Genomic DNA, 14,272 nt, shown 5'->3' on the forward strand with positions numbered 1-14,272 from the left:
TTCAGCTGCCCATTTCAGTTTTGCTCAAGACATAAATGTCAAGTCAAAGCTATTAAAAACCGTGTTCTTGAAAAACAGATACTCAAAAGGAGAATTACCCAGGTAGCAGCGGCACTGCAGGAAATCACAAATGCCACCAACTATTTGTATTGTTGTGCTGGCTGGATGCACTAATTACTGTAATTCTCTTACAGCATATAAACTGTGGGCTGGTTGAGAGCCACATAAAATTAATTTTTATGTTAATTAACCTCTCATTCAAGTGAAAGCTAACCACAGTCACAAACTCTGCCCTGCCCATCTTTTGTATGGGTTGTTTCAAAAGATTGGCGTGTGTGCCCAAGGTTTGTATTTCCTATTAAGTGGCAGGGTTCCTCTTGGCCCTGAGCTATTGTAAACCAGGCATATGATTTACTGTCCATCATCTCAGATAAAAATAGGTATTTTTTTTCCACAGGCAGCTTGAGTATCACTGGCTCGAGTCAACAGAAAACACAGTCAGGTGTCACCAGCTGAGCAGAGGGCCCTTGTGCTATTTTGCACTTGTCACGGCCACTTCTCTTGGGGGAATGAGAAATTCCCGTGGGTGACAGAAAAGCAAATTTCTTCTCCTCCATAGAGGAGGCTGTGCTTGGCACACCTTCCAGAGCAGCTTTTATCTGAGCCCAGAGCTGGGGATGGAGACAGGAGGTCTGATGAGGAGGGCAACCTGGGGAAGGGAGCCCCGCCCAGGCAGGGGCAGGAAGAGGTGCCCAGGAGCCAGAAGCAGACCTTTGGCAGGTTTCTGGGATTTACAGACTCCCTTCCTGGCTCCTCATTTTACAGGTGGGAAACTGAGCTAAAGAAGGAAGGGACCTTCCAAGATCATGCACTGAGCTGATGACAAAGCTTATGTGATGTGTGTGGGGCTCTTTTTCCCACGTCCCAGTTCACAAAAGTAAGAGAGGATGAGGTCTCCTCTGACCAGGCTGACAATCAAGTAAACATGCCTACTTTTTTTTTAAAAGGATAATATTTTGAAAAATTTGCAAATATGAGCTTGGGAATAGAGTGCAAACATGAGCAGCTCCATAGGTAGGGGGGATAAAAATTCAAGAATGCATAGGCCGGATGAGAAATCTGGCATCTTTTTCAAATAAAGCCCCACCTTTTGGTTGTCTAAAATTTCTTTCAGTTATTTACTAGATTAAGTTGCACAAACCTTATTTCCCGCTCAGGGAATTTGCCCACCTTCATGCTCAGAAGTAATAGGTGATTGAAGGTGATGGCTGAACACACGGGACCCGTGCTTTCTAGAATTACCAAGGCGTGCAGCCCAAGCTCTGTAAGTGGGACCCAGGGTTCTTGTCTGGTCACAAACCAATTAAGTTAAGTGCTACTGAAATTGCTTTTTATCATCTAGGTAAGAAGCAGTTCACAAGTGAGATACAACACTTGACACATAAAAGCTTATTCATAAGCCTGGGCCTGGTGACCTAATAGTCACACTAAGACCCACAGAACACTTCCGTGAGTGGGAAATGAGTTGTTAAAGAATGGGGGAGCTCTTGGGGGTCACAGATATCAGAACTGTATAACGGCTCCTTATTCTCTATAAAATTGTTTGGAATCACTAACTGCAGCTCTCCAATAATTCCGCTGACGACCATGTCTGCTCACATCAAAGGAACCGAATCCAATCGGGATGGCTGGGCTGCTGGAAAAGGTGTGGGCCGCCTCCCACGGTGAGGTCCAGCCTGAGTCAAACTGAACTACAACAGTGTTGCCTCCCACCTGGAACAACCAGCTGACTGTTGTTTTTTCCCTAAAATCTCCACTTCTCTGGGGGACTCCTCCTACAGCCCCCGCCCACGTAGGGAGCAGTTCTGGTTGGTTCTTTCAGTGTAGCATCGGACAGTGATCCCCTGGCCATGCAAATGGATTTTCATTCATTTCCCCAACATTTGTGGAACATTTTATTTGTGGGAAGTGTGCTTAGCTGTGGTTAGTGGGACAGGCTCCAGCTACCAGCTTTACTAGGGACCACGCAGCCTTCAGACTGAGGTCACACTCTTCTCAGGTCCCCAGTCAGACTCAGCAGGGCAGTGATAGCCACATGCACATCCTTCTGGAGTCCCAAGGTACCACGGTCTTGCCCAGAAATCCCCAAGCCTTCTCAATTCATGGCACCCACAGTGTCTATGTAATTTTCTCATGGCACACCCTAAGCCAAAAGAAATTGCATGCCAGCTCCTTTTGTCAAATAGTTAGGTCCAGACAAGGTAAGAGCAGTAGTTTGCATGGTATCTGATAGATGTTACCATGTTTCCCTGGAAAATTAAAAACATCCTGCTGCACTCCTGTATGTTCACCATGGCACCTTGGAGAATCTGCATGCACCGCTCCAGAACCTCAAGCTTAGCCATTTCTACCCAATGCAGGGCTCCTCCAACAGGCAGTCTGTTCCCCAGAGCGCCTGGCTGAGCTGGCAGAGGTGTTGTCAGATCAGTATTGCAGACTGAAGGCCCTGCGCAACTGGCTTCCTCCCGTTTCCTTTCACAGGCGTTACAGCCCAATAAAACTTTGCCTTCCTACCGCCATCTGTGCATCTGCTTCTGGGAGAAACTAACCTGTGACATACCTCTTGACTTTCAAAAGTTTCAAGACAGTTACCTGGGACAATTAAGGGAACTTCATGAAATCTATTCCAGAGGTCACATTTTATGAACATATTCCATAAATGATAGAACTGAGAAACTTACTAGATCAGATGTCCTTCCTTATGCTGCAAACTCATCATGGTTGTCTTATTCAGTTTTGTATTGTTGACACCCAGAAGACTGTTGGTCATAGAGTGAGTTCGCAATAATTGTCGATTGTGTATTTGATGAATGAATATATCATGCACAAAAATACATGTTATATGTCAGAATTTTAACAAGTCTTTAGTAAGACAGCTGCACTATGCTCCATTTTTCTCTTCTAGAATTAACCTGAATCTTAAAAACAAATTCAACCTATCAATTATATTTTTCTCTCCAAAACTGTGTTACAAATAAATTAGCAGCAAAATTTCTGACAGAAAAAAAAATTGGGGAGGGGAGCTATTTTCTACTAGTTGAGTGTCACATCATTGACCTAGAATGCAGCTGATCTCAACAGTAAGATTAATAATAAGTAGACCGGATTTTTTTTTAAAGTGTAGGAAACCCAAGTGAATTTCATAACCCAATCAGTAGTGGATGAAACCAAGCTTGAAAACACAAGACAAGAAGTTATGTTTGTGCTCTGTAGTATCTGTCCCCAGGCATCTTATTGCCATACTTAATATACATTACATAAACACTTTAAAAGTCTAAGAAAAAGAACGTTGATGAAGGTAAGCCCAACTTCAAACAGAATTTCCAAAGAGACAAAAGTGTTTAATTCCATTTACCAGGGAACTAAAACTACGATGACGCTCTTGAGGCATTTTCCCAAATGCGCTTCATTGTACAAGGAAGGGATTTCTCTCAATCAGATTAGAAATGAGAAAGGGACGGATGTGATTTGGGTTTCCATGCATACCAGTTGGCCCTCACCTTCCTGGCACTTCCTGTACCATCTGGAAGTAGCATGTATCTGAGAGTTCTCCTTATAAAGTCAACCCAAAATGCACTTCTATTAATGTTAAATGCTCTTTTCAAATGAAAAGGAATACAGGAGACAAAGCTCCAGGAGACAGCCCTCTACCTCCCCTCCCTTCAGAGCCTTCCCCGAGGGCAACGGGGGAGACTACTGGGACCAGCACAGCCTTATTTAATGCCTCAGTCATTTCTCACCCTCTTAGAAACAGCACTTGGTCTTCAGCTCAGGTGTATCAGCAGATGCCCTGGGACTTCACACCTGCTGTGATGGAAGACATAAACACAAGTTAATTAAGTCTATTGTTCAAACAATTTGTTTCTCACTGAGAATGACTCACTTGGAACTACTTCAGCACAATTTGATTTCCAGATATAGACTGCCACCTTCACTCTGGTGTGTGGACCTCCTTCTTTAGAAATTCGTTTCATTTCAGAGACTTCCAGGTCACTGGCAGAGTAACACTAAACAAAACAAAACAAAACAAAACAAAACAAAACAAAACTATTGCTAATGGACAACAAACTGTTTAATAAAAAAAAAAAGTAAATGGTGTTTTTCTGGTTTTTTTTTTCATAACCATAAAGTTTTTCAGAGTAAGTTCACTAAGGTGAAACTGGAGTGAGTCGAATGTTGGAGATTTAGTATTGTGTAGCATTCTTACTCAAAGTCAAGACTGAAAACTGCTGTTGAAAGGCTTTCAGAGTCTCTCTGGCAAAGTGAAGCATGGAAAATTAATGGAAGGTTTCGTCCAAGGAGAAAAATGCAGGTGAGAGATACATGCAGGTTTTTTTTTTCCCAAAGCATGCCGCTTTGTTTTTATACAAATGGATCAGAGGACATTTCTCACATTAATTGCTTCTATTTTTACTTTGTATCCTTATTGTGCTTCCATTCATCCTCTCTAACTGATGTTCTGGAAACTTTCTTTGTCCTGTTCCTCCTCCATCACATGCCACATCACTGCTGCCTGGGATAACCTGTCCTTGCTCTCATCAGATCCGGTATTACAGTGCAGCAGCCATGGAAGCTGCCCTCCCATGGTGCAGAGAAGTTCCCAGGAAGCAGCTCACCAACCAGGGTCTCATTTCCCAGCCTCCCTTGCAGTAAGCTGAATACAAGTGACCGAGCTCTTCTTGTCTTGAACGTGAGAAGGGTGCACTCTACTTCCAGACTTGGCCCATCACACCTTCTGTGCTCTCAACATCTTGCAGGATGTTAATGTCCTGGACCCCTCCATGAATCTCCCCTTATCCTTCTTTCTTCCACATAAGCAAAAATATGGTGACTTGACTTTTCCATAAGCAAAAATAAACTTCTTTTGTGTTGTGCTATTGAGATTAGGGGGATCATTATTAAAACAACTAGTGGTATCTTAATGCATGAGATTAGTGAAAATAATCAGAGCTTGCTACATGTTGCAAATCTTTACTGAGCACCTACTATATACCAGACCCTGTACCAAACCTCCCAGAGCTGACACAGAAGTCCCTTAATTTTCCAGTCATCTTGTCTTCCTAATAGTATCTGTTCCCTTCAACATCACCTGAAATCTCTGAAGTAGGAAAGCCATTTAGGCCTATTTTACGCATATAAAAACTACAACCCAGACATAGCATTTGGGTAAGCCAAATCCAGATCGCTCTAATACAGCATCCTACACGGCAGGTCTGTGGAGCCACCAAGAAAAGTAGAACTGGCTTTTCCACAAGTCCTACCGAGTCAGGAACAGAACCAAACTCCCAGCCACTAAACACATTAGACCTCAGCTGTTCACTCAGTGTTACATTGTGGGTTTGAAGCAAAAGAGAATAAAAGTCAATGGATAAATAGAGATTAACTTTTTAAGATACAAGAGTCCAGGGTTTTTCCCTTTGCCATCTCTTTATATGACTTGAAGAAATAATTCATTTTAGAAATAACCTGCATTCAGCCACTTGTTTTTACAATTAAAAAAATAGCCTCTATAAAGACAGGAGACATAGTTAACTCAGACCAGGGTGAACCAGATTTGTGAAACCTGAAGCAAACATTATGGAGACTTTTTTTTTTAAAAGAAAAGAATGCAAAATTCCACAAGCAAATTTGGTACAGGGCCTAGATAAGGCTCTGGCAAATGAAGGACTGAAAATATTAAGCTTCATGAGCTTTAAGGAAAATCCACATGCAAGCCATATATATATATATATTTTAAATCAGGTGACAAATTGAAAGAAGGATTGAGAATTTTAAAGATGTAATCCCACTTTTATTCTCTAGCTCAGTAATCATGAATCAGTTGTCTATAACCAGATGGACAATCCATCAAAACTGCATTTTTTAGTTCCTATTTTCTGAGTCATATATCATGTCGTATGCTTCTGTTTTGAATATTTATTTATATCTACTTCTATAAGAGAAGACAACATGATTTTTTTCAATATAAACACAAATATGGGTACCAGAACATAAAATAATAATGATGGGAGGCTTGTCCTAAATTTAGAAGTTACTTGTAACTCTAGTTGAAGAAAACTTATTCTTCTCATTGATCCTCAGGCTTCTGGCAAAACCGCCATGCCAGTGTGTACGCAAATCAGTCAAGTACAGTAATTAAAAAATAAGTTAACTTGGTCCGTGATCCCTACTCACTCCCAACAAATAAGATTTCCTTTTGAAAAGGCCCGTTTTCCTATCCTCTGAGAATCAACGACCTTATGCTTTGTTGACTTGGGAAAACTCAGTTGCCAAATGAGACTTGTCTGCCATGAACTGTCAGCTTCTAGCTCTTCAGATTGTAACCCAGGGAGCAATTAACAGGAACACGTGGCCCATCTTTGCCACCAGGGGTCTTGGGAAGCCCAGAACTGCAAGCTTTCACCAGCTAATTACATCACCATGAGTTAGCCTCAGGAGGAAATTTGTAACCTAGTCAGAAATCAGACACATTTCCACAAATGCCAAGGTAAATGTTGTCCTGTGAAACCCCTATCAGCCACAAACTTGAGTTAACATTAGCAAAAAATTTTCTTCTAAGATCCTAAAAAGTAAAGGGCTACCAAAATAGTAATTTTGATTTTCAGTTGAGTTCAGGCAAAGCTATATATTTTACTAAATTGTAAACTTTTACCATGACCAATTACAAACTCACACCATGACCAAAAGTTCAGAACAATCTATTCTATATGTTCAGCATATAGGAAACCATGTTTTCCCCACCCCAGAGAACCTGAACCTCATTTTCTTCCAAAGAGTCAACACATGATGAACATGATTATCAATCTACAAAAGTCACTTTAAAAGACAATTTACCTCTGTGGTCAACATACCAGAAGAGCAGGTCCCAGACATCAAATAATTTGGGCTTTGTATAAAAAAGATTGCAGCCTTTGCAATATCTGAAGAAAGATCATGTAAACTGAAAAGAATGGTCTTCTTTGAGCCTAGAAGATTCAAAAAGAAAGAATTCTATGAGTTAAACCACTTCGGTTCACACCTTATATAAAAATTCACTTAAAATCAATCATAAAATCGACTTCAATATATGAGATAAAACTCTTTGAAGAAAACAAGCATAAATTTTCATGACCTTGGATTAGGCAGAGGTTTCTTAGATATAACACCAAAAGTACAAGCAACAAAAGAAAAACCTGATAAACTGGACATCTTCAAAATTTAAAACTTTTGTGCTTCAAAGGATACCGCCAAGAAAGTGAAAAGATAATGTACAAAATGGGAAAAATATTTGCAAATCATATATCTGCTAAGGAACTAGCTTGTCTTCAGAATACATAAAAAGAGCACTCACAACTCAACAATAAAGAGACAAATAACCCAAATGGAAAATGAATGGATAAAGGATTTAATAGACATTCCTCCAAAGAAGACATACAAATGTCCAATAAGCCCATGAAAAGATGCTCAACATCACTAGTCATTAGGGAAATGTAAATTAAAGCCACAGTAAGATACCACTTCACACTCACTAGAATGGCTAAAATAAAAAATTTAAAAGATAGCCAATAGCAAGTCTCTAGTAACAAGATGGGACTGTAAAAATTTTCAGGCATTTTGGAAAACAGTCTAGTAGTTCCTTGACCTCATCCTTTCAGGCCTGCATTTCAAGGACTTTGATTTGTGTTTCCACAATCTAGTTGATCTGAAAATTTGGGAAATCTGTTTCAAAAATGTATTTATTTTAATTTTTTATTTTGGCAGGAGAGGGAGGTAATTAGGTTTATTTATTTATTTATTTTAGAAGAGGTAATGGGGATTGAACCCAGGACCTCGTGCACACTAAGCATTCAGCTCTACCACTTGAGCTGCACCCTCCCAAACTTGGGGAGTTTTTTTTAAAGCTACTGGCCAGAAATTGAGGAGATCCTGGCACAGTAGGTCTGGGGTGAGTGTGCCTGGGGCATTCCTGAGTGGTGGGCGGGCGATCAGAGAGGACAAAGGCAGGCCCAGATTTAAGCCACGCAACATTCCTACTGGGGACTCCAAGCTGAGGCTTGCATGCAGTATCTGGCAAGTCACGTCATCCAAATTATCCAACTCAAACTACTCTCCACCGCGTTGCTGAGGATAGGCTCGTTACCCTCTCGGCCCAGAAGGAAGGGGTGAGGGCCAGTTACAACAGTGGTGAGGAAGAAACCAGAGACTCCAGCAGAGAAGGAAAGTTCAGACCTCCCCCTTCGCAGACACAAAGTTGTATCCCATGGCCAATCAAGGGGCACAGTGGGGCAGGAGGGAGTCAGTGGACTGGGGCTTCCTGTTCATAAAGGAGACTTGGTTTGTAGTCACAGAAATGCACTGACAAGATTGCATATTAAACAAAAAGGCGATTTTTGTAAGCCTGAATTGGCATTTTTTTCTTAATACATCAAAAGCATTTTTAATGTCATTATTTTAATACCTAAGTTTTTATTCTTCTTTCTTATGAAATTAACATTCTTGTTTTTATCTCAGTAGGGCTGTGTGATTTAGAGCAAACTACTTAACCACTCTGAATGTCACTTTCTTCATCCAAAAAAATTGGAGCAATGGTAGTACTGACCTCAGGAAGTTGTTATGAGGATTAAATGAAGCATTTAAGACATGATTAACCTTTATTAGCTAATAGTAGTAGTAGTAGCAGAAGTAATTTTTGAGACAGTAGTAACATCCATGATTGAGCTACATTATCCAGATTCTGAAAGTTGTAAAGCTTAGGGCCAGACCTCAAACCCTAGTGACCCCACCATGCCATGCCAGTCAGCAGATTCCTCTCTTAAACACCTTTGATGAGTCTCTCATTAAAGACTTCAGCAGTTGTAAAAATTAAGCCATTACTATTAGTTCCTCACAAATTTCAAGGTCATCTTTTTCCTAGCTATAAGATTTAGATAGGTCAGATATATGAGAGGTGGACAGAGAGAGATAATCAATGGTACAATGTGAAAAATACTGTCATTTGGATGCCTTGGATTTTACCATGCCAACTTTCTCTCATTCATTCCCTCCAACAAATATTTAATGAACGTTTATTACATGCCAGATATTACACTATATGCAAAGGATTCCGTAGTGAGCAAAGCCAAGCATGCTCCCTGCCCTCATGAACCTCCAAAAATGTACCCAGCAGGGCTGTCACACCTCTAGGCAGGTGATCTGTAAGATGCATTCCTTTCTCAATATATACATCCTTTTATGTTCCTCAAAGAAATAGCATCAAATGATTGCTATCCTAATTCTTTCGGATATAAATCACTTTAAGAAAAAGCTTCCTGTGTTTTGGAGATTGGGTTTTGCTGGGTGCCATCCATCACTGTCCTGCAGTGGGAAATTTACAAAAGGATGTTCTCAGTCACAGGTTCTTAGTGTCAACGAACACTAAGAGAACGCCCCCTCTGATATATCTAAGAAGTGTTCTTCTAGCTTCAGGGAAATACATTTACCTGCGCAAATACATTGCTCCCAGAAAGTAGCTTTTCCCTGACGGCATCATGCTAATTACTTGGAATGACTAGCTCTTAGTGAATATATTGTAATAAAATGATCAATTCCCTTAGGCAGACATTTATTATTTCCCACATCATGGTCACAGACCTCATCGAGCTTTCTCAATCAACTCTACCAAACAAATAAAATTAGATTCATGGCATTTGAAAACACAGCATGTAATAGTCATTATTCAGAAGAAAATGGGGAGGGAGGTGGGGAAGACAATTCAAGAAATAAAAAGAAACAGTAAAGAAATTAAATCCACAAGTTGACCCTCCAGCCAATCCAAAATATACTTGAAATAAACGGAAACAAAAAGACAGCATTTAGAAGGTTTTCACCCCGATTTCACTTCAAATCAAGAGAGAAAAGATGTCGAGGGGTAGGGGGGTGGAAGGGTGGGGAATGTTCAACTAAAGCAGTTGGGGGATATTTATTAGGATCGCATAATTCCTAAATAAGCACAAAGCCCTGATTGAGGGCCTAATTGCTCCTCATGTCTGCACTAGATCATCACTAAATTCTTCTTTGCCAAAACCTCTAGGGAAAACACTAGCATCTTAAAAAGAAAAATCTAGGGGATGGGGAGGAAGTGAAGTGAACTATTTAGTACTGAGTGATTTTACTTTAAAAGAAATCCCCAAGTGTGCTCTTAAAAAGACAGTCTATATCCTGTCAACACAAACATGCGTTCTGGAAGCCTTTACTTTGTGTTTTTAGAAAGTACTTAATTTTCATCATGTTATTTGACGTTTTCATTCGTTCACTTACAATCTCAATAAGGCAGATAATTTTTAGACCAAACATAAAGATAAACGTAGCTTCCCAAGTGCAAGAAGCAATTAACTCTTTGCATTTGATTTTGGATCTTCATTTTAACATGCAATGTAGACATTTAAACACAAGAGGACAGTGTGTGAATGAAAACAAAGTTCAATTACTAGTCATCTAATTCAATTCATTTACTTAGTACATCAAAGTAAAATCTTAATTTTAAGTGCTTTCCCCCAAAGACATTTTATGTCATTTCATGCTTCAGAAATTAAAAGTAGAGGTTGATAGAAATGTGAATCATGAGACCAACTAATCAAGTTAATTTGAATCATAATGGAAATTAGAAAGATTAATTTCATAAGCAATCATTAATAATGGAAGCGCTCATGTACGAATAATCAAAGCTTTAAGTATTATATGGTAATTAATTCATTACTATGGGTTGCATATTTTAAAATAGCTCAAATCTCCCTTGCTTTTGGTGTGCTTATTAATAGCAGTCCTGAGGGAAGAAAAGCTAAAAGGTTTCTTTTGAAAAGTTTTTTGTATGTGTCTTTAAACAAGCAAGAGAGAAAGTTGAATTAAATGATAAAATAAACAGTCTTGTTCATTGGTAATTTGCATTCAACCTTGGAAGAAGTGTCAGCCCTTTGCGAAAGAGGGGAAAATTATGTTCTTGACAAAAAGATGGCCAAAGGTAAAGGATTTATTATTTTATGGTCCAATATCAAAACTAATATTTTATTTATGTGTTTCATTTCATTAAAAAATGCATTTGATTCGGGGCTTCATTTGGAAATGGTCTAGTATGCACTATTTACCACAGCAAATGTTAAAAAAGAAATCAGCTAGACAGTTATATTTCCTATTTGTAAAGCTCTGTAATTTTTCCATAATCAAATTCATATGTATAACACTTGCTATTATGAGTTATCCTTGCAAAAAATCAGGGCACAAATATTCTTGGAATGCACTTTCAAACATTACCTCTTCTTATCTTTAGTAATATTTCAGTGTTGTCATAAAAGAGTTGTGAAAACTTATACAGCTTCTCAGGGGTGATGTGATCTCTGGAGGATAATGTATTTCTATCATATGTTAAAATGATGGCTTATATGTAATAACCTTCTTATAGATAAATAGACCTGAGCTGGTTTTCTACATTTCCTTCCTCCATTTTGCTGAGTTTTCTAGGTGATCTGGATTTGCTGATTTTCATGATGCTTTGACTACAATATCTGACTTCTGTAATGCTAACTGTATTCATTCCTTCAGCCGACAAGTATCTGTTGAGTGTCCGCCACATCCTAGTCACCCTTTCTAGTACTGGAGATATCAAGGCAAAGAAGACTGATTAGATCTGAGGAAAGAGTAAAAGTCTCTGTGTTTTTCTGAGAGTCTCAAAGAAGACCATTGTAACTGATCCACTGAAGTAAATACAGGAGAAATTGATAAATGCTGTCAGGTGCCGTAAGGTCTTGGCAGGCCAGATAAGGGGCTTGGAATCTGTTCTAGCTGCAATGGGAAGTTGCGGGAGGGTTTTAAGCAGGGAAATGATTCGACCTGATGTACCCTTTGAAAGTAGCGTGCTGTCAAGGACGCAAGTTCAGAGGCCATTACAAAGGCAGGAGGGCGGCTGGACTAGGATTGTAGCAGTGGAGCTGATGGGAAGCAGACAGACTCAGGACACATTTGACAGTTAGAGGTGACAGGGACCGTCGATGGACTGCTCACGACATGTGAGGGAGAGAGCAGCGTCAAGAATGGCTCCCAGGTTTTTGCCTGAGAAATCTAGTGATGGGGAAGCCTGAGTGAGAAGCAGATTTTCTTGGGGAGGAGGGGAGTTGTTTGGGCCGTGATAAAGTTGAGGTGTTTATTAACTCTTCAAATAGAAAAACTGAGTTGGTAACTGCATATGGGGAACTGAAGCTCAAAGAAGGTCAGGGCTAGATGGCCAGATATAGATACCCCTGAAACTTAACAACTAATAGGAGGAGAGAAATGTTAAGCAAATAGTATAAATAAGAGGTCTTCTGAGAATGAGAATGCAACAAGAGGAGAACCATATGTAAATAAAAGACCCAACAGTCTCTGAGAGCTGAAGGCTCTGTAACTTCTTCAACAACATCATCTTAAGGGTTAAAGATCTTCGATTACACACAAGACCTATAAAATGGTAATTGCTTAGGGAAGTAGATCCATAATTACATGCACTTTCTAATTCATAAAAGCACCAGAGACCGCTTTCCATCCAATTACAGGGATCACCCCTCATAAATATTACATGGAACATATGCTTCCACAACGGATTATGACCAAGAACTAAGCCCTTGCTGTCAATTCTTTTATTTTTCTCTTGTTTGTAACTCTTTATAGAAGAAAGAGGGGGTGGAAAACAGCTCCTATGAAAAAAAGGAATGCTATATATTGACATAATCTGTATCATATGCTCAACCTCTCCCTCCCACACCTTTCAAAATTCCAAGTTTTCTTTTCAGCTTTGAGTACCCGTTATTATCAAAAATTAAGGGCAATAATCAAACCTAATTTTCCAACTTCTCTTTCTCCGAGAGCCTTCACGCAAATCTCTTTCTATAGTGGATGTCATCTTGGCCACAAGTAACAGGGCTCTCATGTGGCAGGAATTATGAAAGAACAACTTGCTAAGCCTCATCTGCCACATAAGTCATTACCAAAAGTTTTAATCTTTTTCCTCTGGAATAAGGAGTTGTACTTCAGGGGAAAAAAAAGAAGAAGAAGGAGAAGAAGGAGGAGAATGAGGAGGAGGAGGAGGAGGAGGAGAAGGGGAAGAAGGGGAAAGGGAAGGAGGTTCCAAATAATAGCTTATAATTTCCCTTTAAATTGTAACCTTTGTAAGACCAAAAGTGCCATTTTCAAACCAACTTACCCTACCAAAAGCTCCTCCCACCCAGAAATTAATGCATGAACACACACACAAATACATAAGCATACAAACAGACTAAATGATACGTATGTATTTTTAAGTTTCAGTTTATGTTGTTCCTAGAAGGAACTAGAACAATAAAAACGCTGAGCGTGCAATTGTATTTACTGAGGTGACTGAGGCAACAAATGTGTCCCCTCAGAATCTAGCAAAGCTATGTAGATGCTTTCTAGCTGGTACTCAAATACATTTTTCATGAATCTGTTCATTTCCAAAGTAACCATAATACTTGGCTATTCCTAATTTTTAAAATTTTCTTTGTCTTTGGATTAGACCTTGGCTCTGGACTGGATCCCTTCCCACTTTACCTCTTTCTTACAACATCCTTCTGCTCACCCTCCAGCCTCCAGCCCCTTCCTGATGCAATCCTTCCTGCCCAACGGCATCATATCATGCGTCCTTAATTATCACTTTATGTCACTCCCCTGCTCAAACATGTCGGTGATTCACCATTTCTCCATGAAGTCCAGACTTCTGAATATGACACCAGCTGACACCTCACTTCTCTCACACACGGGTCCTGCTCAGCCCAGCTAAGCCAGCCTACATCCATTGCTGTGCCTCGTTGGGGAAGAATTTTCCATCCACGTTGTTATGAAAGTATTGGGCACCCTTTAAGGTCCAACTCAAATGCATCTTCAAATGATCTTCCTAGTCACCAATTCTTGAAAAATATCTTAAATTCTGAGATTATTCACATGCAAAGAATGATCTCTCCTATTTCCTCTCTCTACACTTCTCTTATTAATTAGAAGACTTCTCGTGACTGCATTTTCCTATTCGCTTACCTTTTTCATTATTCCACAAGAACAAGCAAGCTGTTGGTTTTAATAAAAAGAGAACCATGCTTGGGAGGTTTTTAGACAGGCTCCCAGCCCCATTCCCTGGTAAATCAATGGTTAAGCTAGTGGAACACTGAGACCTGCTTTTCAGGCTGTAAGCATTCTATTTCTATCCACTCCAGGACTT

The 14,272-nt window shown here is 39.7% G+C and overlaps 1 long non-coding RNA gene across 3 annotated transcripts in view; it reads right to left on the reverse strand.

The window, feature by feature from the left end:
- The window catches only part of LOC123615011 (uncharacterized), a 52,137-nt gene that overhangs the window by 26,431 nt on the left and 11,434 nt on the right, over positions 1-14,272 (reverse strand). Inside the window, exons 2-4 of one of the 3 annotated variants that reach the window (XR_012507152.1) lie at positions 6,912-7,025; positions 3,944-4,067; positions 3,801-3,867 (exon numbers count right to left, since the gene is read on the reverse strand). This is a non-coding gene — a long non-coding RNA (uncharacterized LOC123615011). Of the gene's footprint in view, positions 1-3,800; positions 4,068-6,894; positions 7,026-14,272 lie in introns of all 3 variants that reach the window. The other 2 variants (XR_006722540.2, XR_012507153.1) reach the window with 2 other exon arrangements.

This window comes from Camelus bactrianus, chromosome 5 (assembly GCF_048773025.1).
Source record: "Camelus bactrianus isolate YW-2024 breed Bactrian camel chromosome 5, ASM4877302v1, whole genome shotgun sequence".
Taxonomy (NCBI): Eukaryota; Metazoa; Chordata; class Mammalia; order Artiodactyla; family Camelidae; genus Camelus; species Camelus bactrianus.